The sequence below is a fragment of the Pristiophorus japonicus genome, chromosome 14 (genome assembly GCF_044704955.1).
Source record: "Pristiophorus japonicus isolate sPriJap1 chromosome 14, sPriJap1.hap1, whole genome shotgun sequence".
NCBI lineage: Eukaryota > Metazoa > Chordata > Chondrichthyes > Pristiophoridae > Pristiophorus > Pristiophorus japonicus.
In genome coordinates, this window is record NC_091990.1 from 21,873,580 (window position 1) to 21,890,357 (window position 16,778).

The following is a 16,778-nucleotide window of genomic DNA, read 5'->3' on the forward strand; positions in this document are numbered from 1 at the left end:
TGGGAGACAGTCGGGTATTACAAACAGCCTCACACAAAATCTGCAATTGACAACATAGAGTCATTGAATCTTACAACACAGAAGAAGGCCATTCTCTAGTCTCTCCACATAATTGAAGGCCCTTATCCCTGGTACCATTCTAGTAACTCCTCTGCACCCCCTCCAAGGCCTTGACATCCTTCCTAAAGTATGGACACAATATTCCAGCTGAGGTCCAACCAGCACTTTATAAAGGTTTAGTATAACTTCCTTACTTTTGTACTCTATGCCTCTATTTATAAAACTAATCTCCCGTATGCTTTTATAAACAGCTTTACTGACTTGTCCGGCCACCTTCAAAGATTTCTATATGTGAACCCTTAGTTTTCTCTGTTACCGCACCCCCTTTAAAATGATACCATTTAGTTTCTATTGCCTCTCCTCATTCTTCCTTCCAAATTGCATCATGTCACACTTCTTTAGGCACACTTCAGTTGTGTCAAAGTGCATCATTGTGTCAATTGTGTGTAACATTAGAGGAGATCCTATCATCGGCAATGTTAAAGAAAGAAAGAGAAACAGCTTTCTGGAAACATCCAAACTGTATCTTGAAATGCTGAAAGGTATAACTTACACCCTCTGGTGCTTTGTGACAGCTCTGCCTATTTTCCATCCTGTCAGAATTTGTTACTGTATTTTGAATGGGTCCAGGAAGTGCCTGCTAGTTTGTGGCCAGAGGAATGCCACATGAGGCTAAAACCACTGCGTTACATTGGAGAATTTATAGAGTTCTATGGGCCGATTTAAATCCTGTCCAACCAACGAAAACCGGGCGAGCAGGTAGTTAAAATGGGCTTTTACCTGCTGTAATCCCACTGCCTTCCCACGAGTTGCAATTTTAACTCGCTCTTTCGAGCAACTGAGTGGGACACCTTCCAGAAGGCAGCTTTAAACATGCCGACTGCAATTTTAACCCGAGGCCTACGCCACCCTGGGTTCGGATAGAAGACTGATGACATGTAGATAAGGCCTAGGAGTCGGGGGTAATTTTAACCAGAGTCGTCTGGCCACGGGATCGGGTGGAACGCTGGTTTTACACCCTGCCCGATATTAATCTCCACCGACTTCAATGGAGGGTAAAATTGGGTGGGCTGCAAAATCAGCGTTGTACCCGACCCTGTCAGTTTCCTGCCAGGTAAGTTAGGATAAAGTTGTCCAAGTCTCCCGGGCCTCAGTCTGCGGAGGGCTGGAGGATTTCCTGTCCGCCTCGGCCCTGCCCGCACCACTTCTGCTGAGAGCTAAAATCAGGACGATAAGAAACTTCTGTGCAAAAGGAACCCTTCTGACCCAACCGGCCCAATGCTGGTGCTAGGTCCCCCACTAGATCTCTCTACTCTAATCCTACTCCCCTTCTCTTTTCCCCCTGCAATGTATGCTCACAGGTTTGTAAAGCTGTTGCGAGGGAGCGGGCAGGTCGGAAGGCCTCATAGGACTGCTCCTGGGCATGGCCAAGGTGGCCATTAACCGGTCCAGGCAGCGGGCAGTCGAGAGGGTCGTTCAGCCCGACTGCCTGCCTCTCTTCCGCGGTTATGTTCGATCCAGGGTGTCCTGAGAGATCGAGCACGCGGTGTCCACTGGTACGCTCACGGGCCTTCCTCGAGAGGTGGGCACCGGAGGGACTTGAGTGCATCATCACCCCCGGGAACAAAGTTATAATTTGAGTTGGCAAGGTTCCCAGTTGATTTGGAAATTTGTGGGTTCTAGTGCCCTTACCAAAAGGGCGTACTTGATTTAAAGTTCTATCTAAAATAGTTGTAGAGCTGTTGAATTATGAGTGGCTTAGCCAGTCATGTGATGTTCAGTCATGTGAGACTCAATAAAACCCCAGTCAGTTGGGTTTAGGGGATCCACGATGAGGCATGCGATTGTGAGCCTCGTGGATGAACTGATAATGTGTAGTGTGACTGTTAAACTTTTGTTAATAAACCGACTAGATCTTAATAGCAATGTGTTGCTATGAATGCTTAAGCAAAGAACCCATGAAGCAAATACATTACATCCCCATACTTTTTAACATTTTTCTTTTCATACTTTATTTAATTCTCCTTAAGTACTGTATTTGACTTAACTTCAATAGCCCCCTGTGGTAAACCGGTCCATATTCTAACAACCTTTCACTTGAAAATGTCCTGACCAAAAATGATGTGCGACTTTCCCAGTCCGCACACAAGCAATGGTCCCCCAAATGTTCTCACATCCACACATGGCGGCCTTGACTTTCCACCTGCATTACTAGCAATTAATGGGCTACAATTGGAAAACCTTGGCCTGACTCTTGCAATTATACCCCACTAGCTAACGCAATGACTCATTGATTGCCTGGTGTGGCACTGAGCTGTATGGACAAGGAATGTTTCGGTCTGTGTTCAGTTAGCTGGTCTTGACCAGGCACTGAAAGGGTGCAGCACTTGGCCTCAGCTCTCCTGGGCTAGGAAGGATTAACGTCGGCAGTCGGGAGCAGCGTGTGGAGGTGCGTCGCTGAGTCGGGAGCAGCGTCGGAGGTGCGTGGAGAGGCCTATAAAAGGCGAGCCGGTGCAGCTACAGGGAGAAGGCAAAAAAGAAGTAGAAAGAAACAGAAAGGTGACGTCACAGCCAAGGGGGTAAGTGATTGGCTGGTGATTGGTGAGTAGTTTTTCTTTTTTCTCTTCTATAACAGTGAGTAAACTTTAGCATTGTTGTTGCTTATCAAAGGGTTAAGTCATGGCAGGACAGCTCGGTCACGTGTTATGCTCCTCCTGTACCAAGTGGGAACTCAGGGACGACACCAGTGTCCCTGACGACTACGTGTGCGGGAAGTGTATCCGCCTCCAGCTCCTGACGGACTCAATAAAAGTTGCGGAGTTGGAGCTGAGGGTGGATTCACTCTGGAGCATCCACGATGCTGAGAATGACGTGAGTAGCACGTGTAGCAAGTTGGTCTTATCGCAGGTGAAGGGTCCACAGCCAGATAGGGAATGGAAGACCAGCAGGAAGAGCAGTGCAAGGAAGGTAGTGCAGGGGTCCCCTGTGGTCATCCCCCTGCAAAACAGATACACTGCTTTTGGTACTGTTGGGGGGGGATGACTCATCAGGGGAGGGCAGCAGCAGCCAAGTTCATGGCACCGTGGCTGGCTCTGCTGCACAGAAGGGCAGGAAAAAGAGTGGGAGAGCGATAGTGATAGGGGATTCAATTGTAAGGGGAATAGATAGGTGTTTCTGCGGCCGCAACCGAGACTCCAGGATGGTATGTTGCCTCCCTGGTGCAAGGGTCAAGGATGTCTCGGAGCGGGTGCGGGACATTCTGAAAAGGGAGGGAGAACAGCCAGTTGTCGTGGTGCACATTGGTACCAACGACATAGGTAAAAAAAGGGATGAGGTCCTACGAAACGAATTTAAGGAGCTAGGAGCTAAATTAAAAAGTAGGACCTCAAAAGTAGTAATCTCGGGATTGCTATCAGTGCCACGTGCTAGTCAGAGTAGGAATCACAGGATAGCGCAGATGAATACGTGGCTTGAGCAGTGGTGCAGCAGGAGGGATTCAAATTCCTGGGGCATTGGAACCGGTTCTGGGGGAGGTGGGACCAGTATAAACCGGACGGTCTGCACCTGGGCAGGACCGGAACCAATGTCCTAGGGGGAGTGTTTGCTAGTGCTGTTGGGGAGGAGTTAAACTAATATGGCAGGAGGATGGGAACCAATGGAGGGAGACAGAGGGAAACAGAAAGGAGACAAAAGCAAAAGACAGAAAAGAGATGAGGAAAAGTGGAGGGCAGAGAAACCCAAGGCAAAGAACAAAAAGGGCCACTGTACAGCAAAATTCTAAAAGAACAAAGGGTGTTAAAAAAACAAGCCTGAAGGCTTTGTGTCTTAATGCAAGGAGTATCCGTAATAAGGTGGATGAATTAACTGTGCAAATAGATGTTAACAAATATGATGTGATTGGGATTACAGAGACGTGGCTCCAGGATGATCAGGGCTGGGAACTCAACATCCATGGGTATTCAACATTCAGGAAGGATAGAATAAAAGGAAAAGGAGGTGGGGTAGCATTGCTGGTTAAGGAGGAGATTAATGCAATAGTTAGGAAGGACATTAGCTTGGATGATGTGGAATCTATATGGCTAGAGCTGCAGAACACCAAAGGGCAAAAAACATTAGTGGGAGTTGTGTACAGACCTCCAAACAGTAGTAGTGATGTTGGGGAGGGCATCAAACAGGACATTAGGGGTGCATGCAATAAAGGTGCAGCAGTTATAATGGGTGACTTTAATATGCACATAGATTGGGCTAACCAAACTGGAAGCAATACGGTGGAGGAGGATTTCCTGGAGTGCATAAGGGATGGTTTTCTAGACCAATATGTCAAGGAACCAACTAGGGGGGAGGCCATCTTAGACTGGGTGTTGTGTAATGAGAGAGGATTAATTAGCAATCTCGTTGTGCAAGGCGCCTTGGGGAAGAGTGACCATAATATGGTGGAATTCTGCATTAGGATGGAGAATGAAACAGTTAATTCAGAGACCATGGGCCAGAACTTAAAGAAGGCTAACTTTGAAGGTATGAGGCGTGAATTGGCTAGGATAGATTGGCGAATGATACTTAAGGGGTTGACTGTGGATGGGCAATGGCAGACATTTAGAGACCGCATGGATGAACTACAACAATTGTACATTCCTGTCTGGCGTAAAAATAAAAAAGGGAAGGTGGCTCAACTGTGGCTATCAAGGGAAATCAGGGATAGTATTAAAGCCAAGGAAGTGGCATACAAATTGGCCAGAAATAGCAGCGAACCCGGGGACTGGGAGAAATTTAGAACTCAGCAGAGGAGGACAAAGGGTTTGATTAGGGCAGGGAAAATGGAGTACGAGAAGAAGCTTGCAGGGAACATTAAGACGGATTGCAAAAGTTTCTACAGATATGTAAAAAGAAAAAGGTTAGTAAAGACAAACGTAGGTCCCCTGTAGTCAGAATCAGGGGAAGTCATAACGGGGAACAAAGAAATGGCGGTCCAATTGAACAAGTACTTTGGTTCGGTATTCACTAAGGAGGACACAAACAACCTTCCGGATATAAAAGGGGTCAGAGGGTCTAGCAAGGAGGAGGAACTGAGGGAAACCCTTATTAGTCGGGAAATTGTGTTGGGGAAATTGATGGGATTGAAGGCCGATAAATCCCCAGGGCCTGATGGACTGCATCCCAGAGTACTTAAGGAGGTGGCCTTGGAAATAGCAGATGCATTGACAGTCATTTTCCAACATTCCATTGACTCTGGATCAGTTCCTATGGAGTGGAGGGTACCCAATGTAACCGCACTTTTTAAAAAAGGAGGGAGAGAGAAAACAGGGAATTATAGACCGGTCAGCCTGACATTGGTAGTGGGTAAAATGATGGAATCAATTATTAAGGATGTCATAGCAGCACATTTGGAAAGAGGTGACATGATAGGTCCAAGTCAGCATGGATTTGTGAAAGGGAAATCATGCTTGACAAATCTTCTGGAATTTTTTGAGGATGTTTCCAGTAGAGTGGACAAGGGAGAACCAGTTGATGTGGTATATTTGGACTTTCAGAAGGCTTTCGACAAGGTCCCACACAAGAGATTAATGTGCAAAGTTAAAGCACATGGGATTGGGGGTAGTGTGCTGACATGGATTGAGAACTGGTTGTCAGACAGGAAGCAAAGAATAGGAGTAAATGGGGACTTTTCAGAATGGCAGGCAGTGACTAGTGGGGTACCACAAGGTTCTGTGCTGGGGCCCCAGCTGTTTACACTGTACATTAATGATTTAGACGAGGGGATTAAATGTAGTATCTCCAAATTTACGGATGACACTAAGTTGGGTGGCAGTGTGAGCTGTGAAGAGGATTCTATGAGGCTGCAGAGCGACTTGGATAGGTTAGGTGAGTGGGCAAATGCATGGCAGATGAAGTATAATGTGGATAAATGTGAGGTTATCCACTTTGGTGGTAAAAACAGAGAGACAGACTATTATCTGAATGGTGACAGATTAGGAAAAGGGGAGGTACAACGAGACCTGGGTGTCATGGTACATCAGTCATTGAAGGTTGGCATGCAGGTACAGCAAGCGGTTAAGAAAGTAAATGGCATGTTGGCCTTCATAGCGAGGGGATTTGAGTACAGGGGCAGGGAGGTGTTGCTACAGATGTACAGGGCCTTGGTGAGGCCACACCTGGAGTATTGTGTACAGTTTTGGTCTCCTAACCTGAGGAAGGACATTCTTGCTATTGAGGGAGTGCAGCGAAGGTTCACCAGACTGATTCCCGGGATGGCGGGACTGACCTATCAAGAAAGACTGGATCAACTGGGCTTGTATTCACTGGAGTTCAGAAGAATGAGAGGGGACCTCATAGAAACGTTTAAAATTCTGATGGGTTTAGACAGGTTAGATGCAGGAAGAATGTTCACAATGTTGGGGAAGTCCAGAACCAGGGGTCACAGTCTAAGGATAAGGGGTAAGCCATTTAGGACCGAGATGAGGAGGAACTTCTTCACCCAGAGAGTGGTGAACCTGTGGAATTCTCTACCACAGAAAGTTGTTGAGGCCAATTCACTAAATATATTCAAAAAGGAGTTTGATGAAGTCCTTACTTCTAGGGGGATCAAGGGGTATGGCGCGAAAAGAGGAATGGGGTACTGAAGTTGCATGTTCAGCCATGAACTCATTGAATGGCGGTGCAGGCTAGAAGGGCCGAATGGCCTACTCCTGCACCTATTTTCTATGTTTCTATGTTTCTATGACTTCCCACTCTTAACCACTATCCACTGATCTCTGCTGCAAAGTGCAGGTTTTGGCCATTGGATGTGACATTTTTGGGGATGTGGGTGTCGCTGGCAAAGCTGGCATTTATTGCCCAACCTTAGTTGCCCTGAGAAGGTGGTGGTCGGCCTTTTTCTTGACCCGCTGCAGTTCATGTGGTGAAGGCACCCCTCCATCGTGCTGTTAGGTAGGGAGTTCCAGAATTTTGACCCAGCGACAATGAATGAACTGCAATATATGGCTTAGTCAGGATGGTGTGTGATTTAATAAGACCATAAGAACATAAGAAATAGGAGCAGGTGTAGGCCACAACTTACAGGCTTGTAAACCACAAGCCAGGTGTTGCCTGTCATTTTTAACATAAGAACATAAGAAATGCAGGCTCGAGGGGTCACTCGGCCCTTCGAGCCTGCTCCGCCATTCAATAAGATCATGGTTGATCTTGTACCTCAACTCCACCTTCCCGCATTATCCCCACATCCCTTAATTCCCAAGAATCTATCGATCTCAGTCTTGAATATACTCAACGACTGAGCATCCACAGCCCTCTGGGGTGCAGAATTCCAAAGATTCACAACCTTTTGAGTGAAGAAATGTCTCCTCATCTCAGTCCTAAATGGTTGACCCCTTATTTTGAGACTATGGGCCCGAACTTTGTGGCTTTACCGCCCACTGCCGCTGGCTGCCGCTGAGTTTTTTGGGCGGTCTCCCCTCGGTGCCAATTTCCACTAGGTCTCCCGCCGGCGGGAGGGGAGGACCACTGGGAACTGCCCGCTGACGGCTGCCCGCGCGCAAGTGACCTCCCGCCCGCTGAGCTGCCATATTGGCACGGGCGGGAGACGAAGGCAGCAGGGGGAAGGACCACTGCGTGAAGGCAGGTCTAACCTCAACAGTAAGTATGAAGACCTGCAAAAAAAAGGTTAGTCCACTTTTTTTTTTTCAGCGACTTATGTGTATGGGGTTCCCTGGAGATGTTCCAGAGGTTTTTGGTGAAAATGTTTATTTTTATGCTCTCCCCCCTCCCTGGGCCTGACTCAGTCCTTGGTGGCACTTTGGCGAGGATTGCATTTGCTGCCGAGGTTGGGAGCTCCCGCCCGCTGCGTCCACATTCATGCGTACGTCGTTATTTTGCTGCTGGGCGGTACTGGCATATCTTTTAGGGGAATCTTCCTGGCAAAATACCGCCTGGTCTCTCGGCGGTCCTTTGGGCGGGACTTGGCTTTCACCAAGTTCGGGCCCTATGACCCTTAGTTCTAGACTCTCCAGCCAGGAGAAGCAGCCTCTCAGCATCTACCCTGTCAAGCCCTCTAAGAAACTTATATGTTTCAATGAGATCACCTCTCAGGCTTTGCTAACTCTAGAGAGTATAGACCCATTCTACTCAATCTCTCCTCATAGGACAACCCTCTCATCCCAGGAATGAATCTAGTGACCCTTCTATGGCAAGGATATCCTTCCTCACATACGGAGACCAAAACTGAGCACAATACTCCAGGTGTGGTCTCACTAAAGCCCTCTACACTTGCAGGAGACTTCCTTAGTCTTGTACTCCGACCCCCTTGCATAAAGGCTAACATACCATTTGCCTTCCTAATTGCTTGTTGTAACTGCGTTAACTTTCTGTGTTTAGTGTACAAGGACACCCAAATCCCTCTGAACACCAACATTTAATTGTGTCTCACCATGTAAAATATATTCTGTTTTACTCTTCTTCTTACCAAAGTGACTAACCTCACATTGCCCACATTATATTCCATCTGCCGCCTTCTTGCCCACTGACTTGGAGGGGAACCTGGAGGTGATGATGTTCCTAGTCACCTACTGCCCTTGCCGTTCTATGTGGTGGAGGTCGCAGGTTTGGGAGGTGCTGTCGATCAGGCTCCGTGGTGATGCTCTCATGGAGAAGTGGCTGCTGACTGACTACACTCATATACGAGCAATAGCCAATTGAGCAAGGCAACTGAGTGTGACTGATTCCCGTGGAACCATATCCCAACGTGAATGAGTGTCTGCAGGAGGGGAGAACATTGAACACTCTATTACTCAATTCAAGAATTCTGAATATTATTGGGCTGAAACTTTGTTGTGGAATATTAATATTAACATGCCATGTGAAATTATTTCACAGGAACATAAAAACATGAGGAGGCTGATGAGCCCTTTGTACCTGATCCACTATTCAATTAGATCATGGCTGATCTGTATCCTAACTCCATCTACGTGCTTTGGTCCTGTAATCCTTAATACTCTTGCCTAACAAAAAACATTTTCAATTGAGTCCCAGCCTCAACAGCTTTTTGGGGGAGAGAGTTCCAGATAACCACTACCCTTTGTGTGAAGAAGTGCTTCCTGACATCACCCCTGGCTCTAATGTTAAGGTTATGTCCTAATGCTGGGATGGGACTACTGGGAACTTGGCTGTGGGCAAGGTGATGGGGAGAAATAGTTTCTCTCTACCTACCCTATCAACTCCTTTAATCATCTTAAACACCTGAATTAGATCACCTCTTAAACTTCTATGCCCAAAGGAATACAAACCTAGTCTATCCAACATGTTCTCATAATTTAACCCTTTTACCCCTGGTTTTATTCCGGTGAGTCTGCACTGCACCCCCTCCAAGGCCACTGTAACCTTCCTGGGGCGTAGTGCCCAGAACTGAACGTATTACACTAAATGGGGTCTAATCAGAGCTTTATATAACTGTTGCATAACTTGCACCCCATTGTATCTGTTAGTTCAAGAAAGCAGTTAACCTTTTTATTTTAGATGGGCTGAAACCGTCATTAAAACGGCAGACCAAGGAATTTCACATTGAGATTTTAATGTATTCACATGCTAACATCGCAAACAATAATTTATAGACTGATTTCTTTTTATTGCTCTTATGATGTTATTATTTTTAAACAATTTATTTTGCTCCATTTTATGCATTTGTGCAAGCTGAGACTGCATCCTGTCAGGCTTTGCTAATGAACACTTCCATTCAACTGCAACATATTCAGTGATACTAACCCGGTACGGTGTAAATATATAATAATGTGGCGGGGGAGGGGGGGGGGGGGTTAGTGGCAGGGAAAGGGTTCAGGCCTTCAGTCAGCCTCCTGATTATCTCATTCCCATGTTATTCAACCTCAGGCATGAATAATTTAGCCATCAATAAATGACATTGATTTAATCAGAACCAGTCTTCTCACCACCTTGCCTGCAGCCGAGCTCCCTGTAGTCTCGTCCCAACAGAACCTTAAAATTAGAGCTAGGCCATGAAGAGGTGATGTCGGCAAGCACTTCTTCACCCAAAGGGTAGTGGAAATCTGGAAACTCTCTCCCTCAAAAAGCTGTTGAGGTTGGGGGTCAATTGATAATTTTAAAACTGAGATTGAGAGATTTTTCTTAGGCAAGGGTATTTGACCCTGAGCTGAGCTTCTGACCCCACATCCATTACCAAGATCACCTACTTCTACCTTGCAGCATAGGAACAGGAGTAGGCCATTTAACCCCTTGAGCCTTATTCGCCATTCAATGAGATCATGGCTGATCTGTGACCTAACTCCATATGGGCCTTTTCCCCATATCCCTTCAATACCTTTGGTTAACAGAAATCTATCAATCTCAGATTTAAAGTTACTGTCTGACCCAGCATCGACTGTCTTTTGCGGAACAGAGTTCCAAACTTCTACCACCCTTTGCATGCAGAAGCGTTTCCTAACTTCACTCCTGACAGGCCTGGCTCTCCCCTCTGTAACATCGTCCATCTTTACCCCTGTCTCAACTCATCTGCTGCTGAACCCCTCATCCATGACGTTTGTTAACTCTAGACTTGACTCTCCTGGCTGGCCTCTCACTTTGCACCCCTCCGTAAACGTGTGCTCATCCAAACCTCGGCTGCCAGTGTCCCTAATTCGCACCAAAATCCCATTCACCCATCACCCCTGTGCTCACTGAACTACATTGGCTCCGGGCTCGCAACACCTCTATTTTAAAATTCTCATTCTTGTGTTCAAATTCCTCCATGGTCTCACCTCCTCCCATTCGCTGTAACCTCGTCCAGCTCTACAACCTTCTACACTCCTTTAATGCTGGCCTCTTTGCGTCCCTAATTTTCATTGCATCACCATTGGCGACCGTGCCTTCAGCCGCCAAGGCCCGAAGCTCCGGAATTCCCTCCCTAAACCTCTCTGCCTCTCTACCTTTCTCTCCTCCTTTAAGATGCTCCCTAAAACCTACCTCTTTGACCAAGCTTTTGCTCACCTGTCCTAATATCGCCTTACGTGGCTCAGTGTCACATTCTGTTTGATAACGCTCCTGTGAAGCACCTTGGGGTATCTTTTTGTGTTAAAGGCGCTATATAAATGCAAGTTGTTGCTGTTGTACGACTGCGGGCCTTTCTCATACAGATGCAAATCAAACATACCCTTTTCAATTTCCAGAAACTTCCAGATGAGCGACTGTTGGATGTGGAAGGAGGATTGAAAGGAAGAAAGACGGACTGAATTTTAAAAATGCAATGATTCTCACCTGAGTCTCAAATGAACCAATAAATCCAGGCCTTGGCTGCAGGTTGCAGGCCTTATAACTGTCCAGAAAGAAAGGAAATCCATTCAAACCCGTTCACCTCAGGCCATGGTGTTCGCAAACACAAGCTATAATATCACAATTTAACTAGAGATCGATGGAGTAACCTTTATCCCCTCAATCATACAAGAATTTCTCCATTGTTGTGAATTGCCCAGAAATACAACAGGAAGTACTGTTGAGTGTAACATGTCTGTGAGGCCTTATTAATTCCAGCGTTGGTGCACAATGTACAAGGTCTGACCTGCCCTGGGGGGAATAACTGCTCGCAAACTGTCAGCGTAATTACTCAGAATCTCCCCCCGCCCCCTTCCCCTCCGTGTCGTCCCCTGCACCTGCTGCTCTCTGCTCAGGCCTTCTCTCAGTGAGACAATGGAGCCTGGCTGCTGAATACAGTCAGAACAGCTTCAATGTTCCAAGTAAAGACCCGAGAGTACGGAGACCTAGCCAGCAGACTGAACTCTCTGACTTGCAGCAAAATGCCCCTTTTGGTGCAACGGTATTGGAGGAGGATTTCAACAGGCAAAGACTTAGACATGCAAGGGTAGGCAAATTGGCCTGGGGCTCAGGGGATGATTTAGGCTCCGCAGCCTTTGGGCTGTCACAAAGCCGTTAATTTATCCTGTTTATTACTTGAGGGGCTTTTACATTGCACTAAGATCTGTGCCGGTGCATTGGCCTTTGATGTGCAAGGTTTGCACAGCTGACTTGTGTCGGAATGTAAATCAGCCAGGGTTCACCGAGGCCAGCAGCGACTCTGGGTCACCCTAGTTGTGTAACAGAGGTCGGCACAGCGAGAACAGGTCTTACACAATGTAAAAGCAGCTTTAACTAGTGTATGTGTATTAGTAAATGGTCATCAGGAGCAAGGGTGAGTTGGGAGATCTGCAGTTATGTTCCTTCCCTGCCTTCGGCTAAGATCTGACACAAAGGGGGGGATTTGGGTTGAGTGTGAAGTTAAAGAGTTAAAAATCTGAATCCCAACTCCAACCCGCTATTTCCAGTTTTAATGGAGGCGGGACAAGGGGTAGGCAATCAACCCGCTCCCAGGAGATGTGTTGGCAATTTAAATATTATAATGAGGCTGTGCGCCTCATATTTATCCACAATTTCAAATTTAACTCTGGTCAGCCTGGTTTCCTGGGCCTCAGGAAACCCGGCGGATAAAGGGAGGTGAGGACTGCTCGATTCAGGAGGTAAGTGCCTTCTCACTTACCTGCAGGATCTAGAGTTCCTGCCTCACCAACAACCTCCCCACCCCGTGATCGGACACCCCACAACCCTTCCGATCTCCCCCCGACCTCCCCCACAAGGCCTCCGATCTCACCTCCGAGGCTTCCGATCTCCCACCCCTTGGTCTCGGTTCTCACACCCACTGGCCTCCGATCTCACATCCCCCTCCAGCCTCTGATCCCCCAAGCCTCCGATCTCCAGCCCCACCCACCTCCGATTCCTCGCTCCCTTCTCTCCGCTCCCCAGCTGCGGCCTGTCGACGAAGGCCGAATCGCTCATGAGCGAGCCAGCCACCCAATCCGGCTGGCTACAGCCACGATCAGGAAATGTTAATCAGGTCCTGCTGTTAAATTCAGTCGGGCCGGGGAAAACCCAGTCTTCCAGGTTTCCGGACCTCAATTCCACACCGCGCCCCCCCCCCCCCACCCCCAGCCAAATGTTTTACAGTTGAAAACACACTTAAACAAATTATCTGGTCATTTATTTCATTGCTGTTTGAGGGATCTTGCTGTGTGCAAATTGGCTGCCATGTTTCCTACATTACAACAGTAACTACAGTTCAAAAGTACTTCATTGGCTGTAAAGCACTTTGGGACATGCTGAGACACTATATAAATGCAATTTATTTCTTTCTTGCTTGCTTGCTTCCTTCCTTTCTTTGTTCTCCTTTCAGTAATAGTGGCGTGTGATGTCACAGTATGCCGGGTTAGTTCAGCTACTGCATATGTGTGAGTGAAAAACAAAATGAGGACATCTGTCCATGAGAGGCAATGCCAGCAACAGGATAAAGCAGCCTGGCTCTCAGCTCCTTCAGTCTTTCTGAAATGTGTAGACTTTCTGATGTTGTTTTACATAAGGTTCTAGAGGCTGAAAATCAAATAGAGCAGTACTAATGCAGCTGCTGCAATGTGGCACAACACAAGCACACAAATCCATGGCTACAACTCCCTGTGCAGTTACTTCCCTGTCTTAACTGCGCCAACAGAATGCAGAATAGGTTAGGTGCTCCCAAAGAGAAAAAAGAGAGATGTAGAAAGAGAGAAAGAGACAGTGCCAGCTAGAGAAAGAGTCAGCGAGAGGCAGAGGGAAAGAGTTTGAAAGATAAAACAGGGACACTAAGTGAGAGACAGAGAGAGAAAGAAAAAGGCTTGCATTTATATAGCGCCTTTCATGACCACCAGGCGTCTCAAAGCGCTTTACAGCCAATGAAGTTGCTTTGGAGTGTAGTCAATGTTGTAAGAGAGAGAGCGAGAGAAGGGAAGTGACAGAAAGAGAGAGACTGACAGGGAGAGGGATAAAATACAAAGAACTTTGAGTGCTGGCATTACACAGTTGGCATCTGTTAAAAGAAAAGACAGGCTCATATTTTGGGTACAACTCTTTGCCAAGCCACTTAATACAGTTGCTAAACAAGGAAGGGGAGAGAAACAATAAGAACATAAGAATTAGGAACAGGAGTAGGCCATCGAGCCCCTCGAGCCTGCTCCACCATTCAACAATATCGGATCTGGCCGTGGACTCAGTTCCACTTACCCGCCCGCTCCCCATAATCCTTAATTCCCTTATTGGTTAAAAATCTATCCATCTGTGATTTGAATACATTCAATGAGCTAGCCTCATCTGCTTCCTTGGGCAGAGAATTCCACAGATTCACAACCCTCTGGGAGAAGAAATTTCTTCTCAACTCGGTTTTAAATTGGCTCCCCTGTATTTTGAGGCTGTGCCCCCTAGTTCTAGTCTCCCCGATTAGTGGAAACAACCTCTCTGCCTCTATCTTGTCTTTCCCTTTCATTATTTTAAATGTTTCTATAAGATCACCCCTCATCTTTCTGAACTCCAACGAGTAAAGACCCAGTCTACTCAATCTATCATCATAAGGTAACCCCCTCATCTCCGGAATCAGCCTAGTGAGTCGTCTCTGTAACCCCTCCAAAGCTAGTATATCCTTCCTTAAGTAAGGTGACCAAAACTGCACGCAGTACCCCAGGTGCAGCCTCACCAATACCCTGTACAGTTGCAGCAGGACCTCCCTGCTTTTGTACTCCATCCCTCTCGCAATGAAGGCCAACATTCCATTCGCCTTCCTGATTACCTGCTGCACCTGCAAACTAACTTTTTGGGATTCATGCACAAGGATAAAGTTTAATTTGTTTTAATTGCCGGTGTTTTTAGTGTCCCCTTCCCTTTTATAGGGGGCACCGGAAAAATTGTGATTTTAGTGCCCAAAAAAAAAGAAAAACACAAAAAAAAAAGGAAAAAAGGGCCTTGTAAATGTCTGGTGTGTCACCCAGGTTGGGTGGCACAGTTTAATGTTTATGTTTTGCAGGTAGACTCTAAAAGAATTTTTTTTCATGCACAAGGACCAATTGTGGAGCAGTGGAGGCGTGTCCTGCTCAGTTGGAGCTGAGCTGCAGTGAGAGGAGCAGCTATCAACCTTAGCTCCTGTTTGGAAGGCCTGGAGTGAGCCCTGAGACCAGCCCAGGAAGAGAAGGAAGGAAGGGGCTTCACCACCAACTTTCACCCAGAGGGAGAGGAGGAAAAAGAAAACTTTTAAACAACTTTTTACCAGTTCTGCAAGGAGTTGGAGAGAGGGGGAAAAACCAACAACAAACATCCAGTGTGGAAGGAGGGAGACTCTACCATTTCTACAGGTGGGTGTGGGTGCATTTCCCAAAAGACTTTGTTATATCGGTGGGGGGAGGAAAGAAGACCACTGAGGGCCGGAACATCGCGGGGGGTGTGTGTGTGTGTGGGGGCCTTGCTACAACTAGGCCCCACACACAATTGAACCCCCCCCCCCAATTGCCTAGCCTGGGATAGCTGGAGCTACCAGGCTCAAGAATTTCATCACCTAATTAAACATCGTTGGGAGTGTGTGCTTGGTTGGCTCGAGCTGCCCCAGGTGAAGACATCTTCTCCCCTCACCTGAAGACCATCCCAAAGACTGTGTTTGTGTTTTTGCCATCTGGGGATTGCACCCACCCACAGCTGCGAGGGGAGACCTGACCTCGCAGTTCCCCCCACCCCCCTCTCTCTTTCTCTGTTATTCTCTGTTTCTCCCCTCTCTCTCTGAGACCCCTTCCTCCTAAATTAAAAAAAAAGATAAAACAATTAAGACAACTGAGCAGAGGGAGCAAGGCCCCTCCCCAATTGCCAACTAGGGGAGAGGTGCCTCGTTAAGAGCTCCTCTGCTCAGTCAAATCAAACGAGGCCAATCAAGACCATTAAGGCCTGTGACTTTGGGGTGGGTGTAGCCCTTAAAGGGACCCCGTGATGGCGACCCCATGCACGCCGGTGGCAGGGCCAGCAAGAACATATGCGCAGGTGGCAACCGCTTCCACGGCACCTCCTGCGCCACCTGCTGCCCTGCCATCCTTTCGACTTATTACTAAAAAACACGGGGTCAAGAGCTACACTCACCCCACAATGACCATCGAGGAGTGCGTGCGGGCGATGGCTGGGGTAGTCGGCCCCTCGGCCATTGTCGCAGCCTCCAAGATGTCTGGGAAGGCTGTGTTCTTCCTGGGGACGGAGCGGGCGGTGTCCCTGGCCCTCGAAAAGGGGCTCACGGTGGGCGGGACGTTCCTGCCGGTGGACCCTCTCGAGGCCACCGCGCAGAGGGTCATCATATCGAACGTCCCGCCCTTTGTTCCCGCTGAGCTCCTCCTCCCTCACCTACACCAAATGGGGGAGGTAAGGTCGGGGATCCACCCCATACCGCTTGGCCTCCGGGAGAACAGCCTGCGCCACGTGTTCTCCTTCCGCCGCCAGCTCTTTGTCCGGCTGGCGCGGGAGGAGACGATGGAGGGGTCTTTTAATGTGGTGCACGAGGGGACTGCCTACCGCGTCTTTTGGACGTCGGACGGCGTGCGGTGCCATGCCTGCAGGGAGGTGGGGCACGTTCGCAAGAACTGCTCCGCCTCCAAGGCCGCCAAACCACCGAAGGCGGCCAAGGCTGGCGCCGCCGCCACCCCTCCCCCTAGATGCGTCCGCGTGCCGGGAGCCGTAGGTGCGCGAGCATCGCCGGGGGCCGATGCTTTCACGGCCTCTGGCAGGGGGGAGGGATTGCGTCCGACCGGAAAGAAGGCGCGGAAGAAGGCAAATCATCCAGAGGCGGATCCCCTCAGTGCGCCAGAAAATATGACCACCGCGCTCAGCCCAACCCCGTCACCGGC

At 48.1% G+C, this 16,778-nt stretch overlaps 1 long non-coding RNA gene across 2 annotated transcripts in view; it reads left to right on the forward strand.

Moving 5' to 3' along the window:
* Positions 1-13,234, forward strand: part of LOC139279312 (uncharacterized) — a 56,688-nt gene extending 43,454 nt beyond the window's left edge. For both annotated transcript variants that reach the window (XR_011596438.1, XR_011596439.1), the window contains exon 4: positions 11,226-13,234. This is a non-coding gene — a long non-coding RNA (uncharacterized lncRNA). The remainder of the gene's footprint in view (positions 1-11,225) is intronic.
* The last annotated feature ends 3,544 nt before the right edge of the window (positions 13,235-16,778 follow it).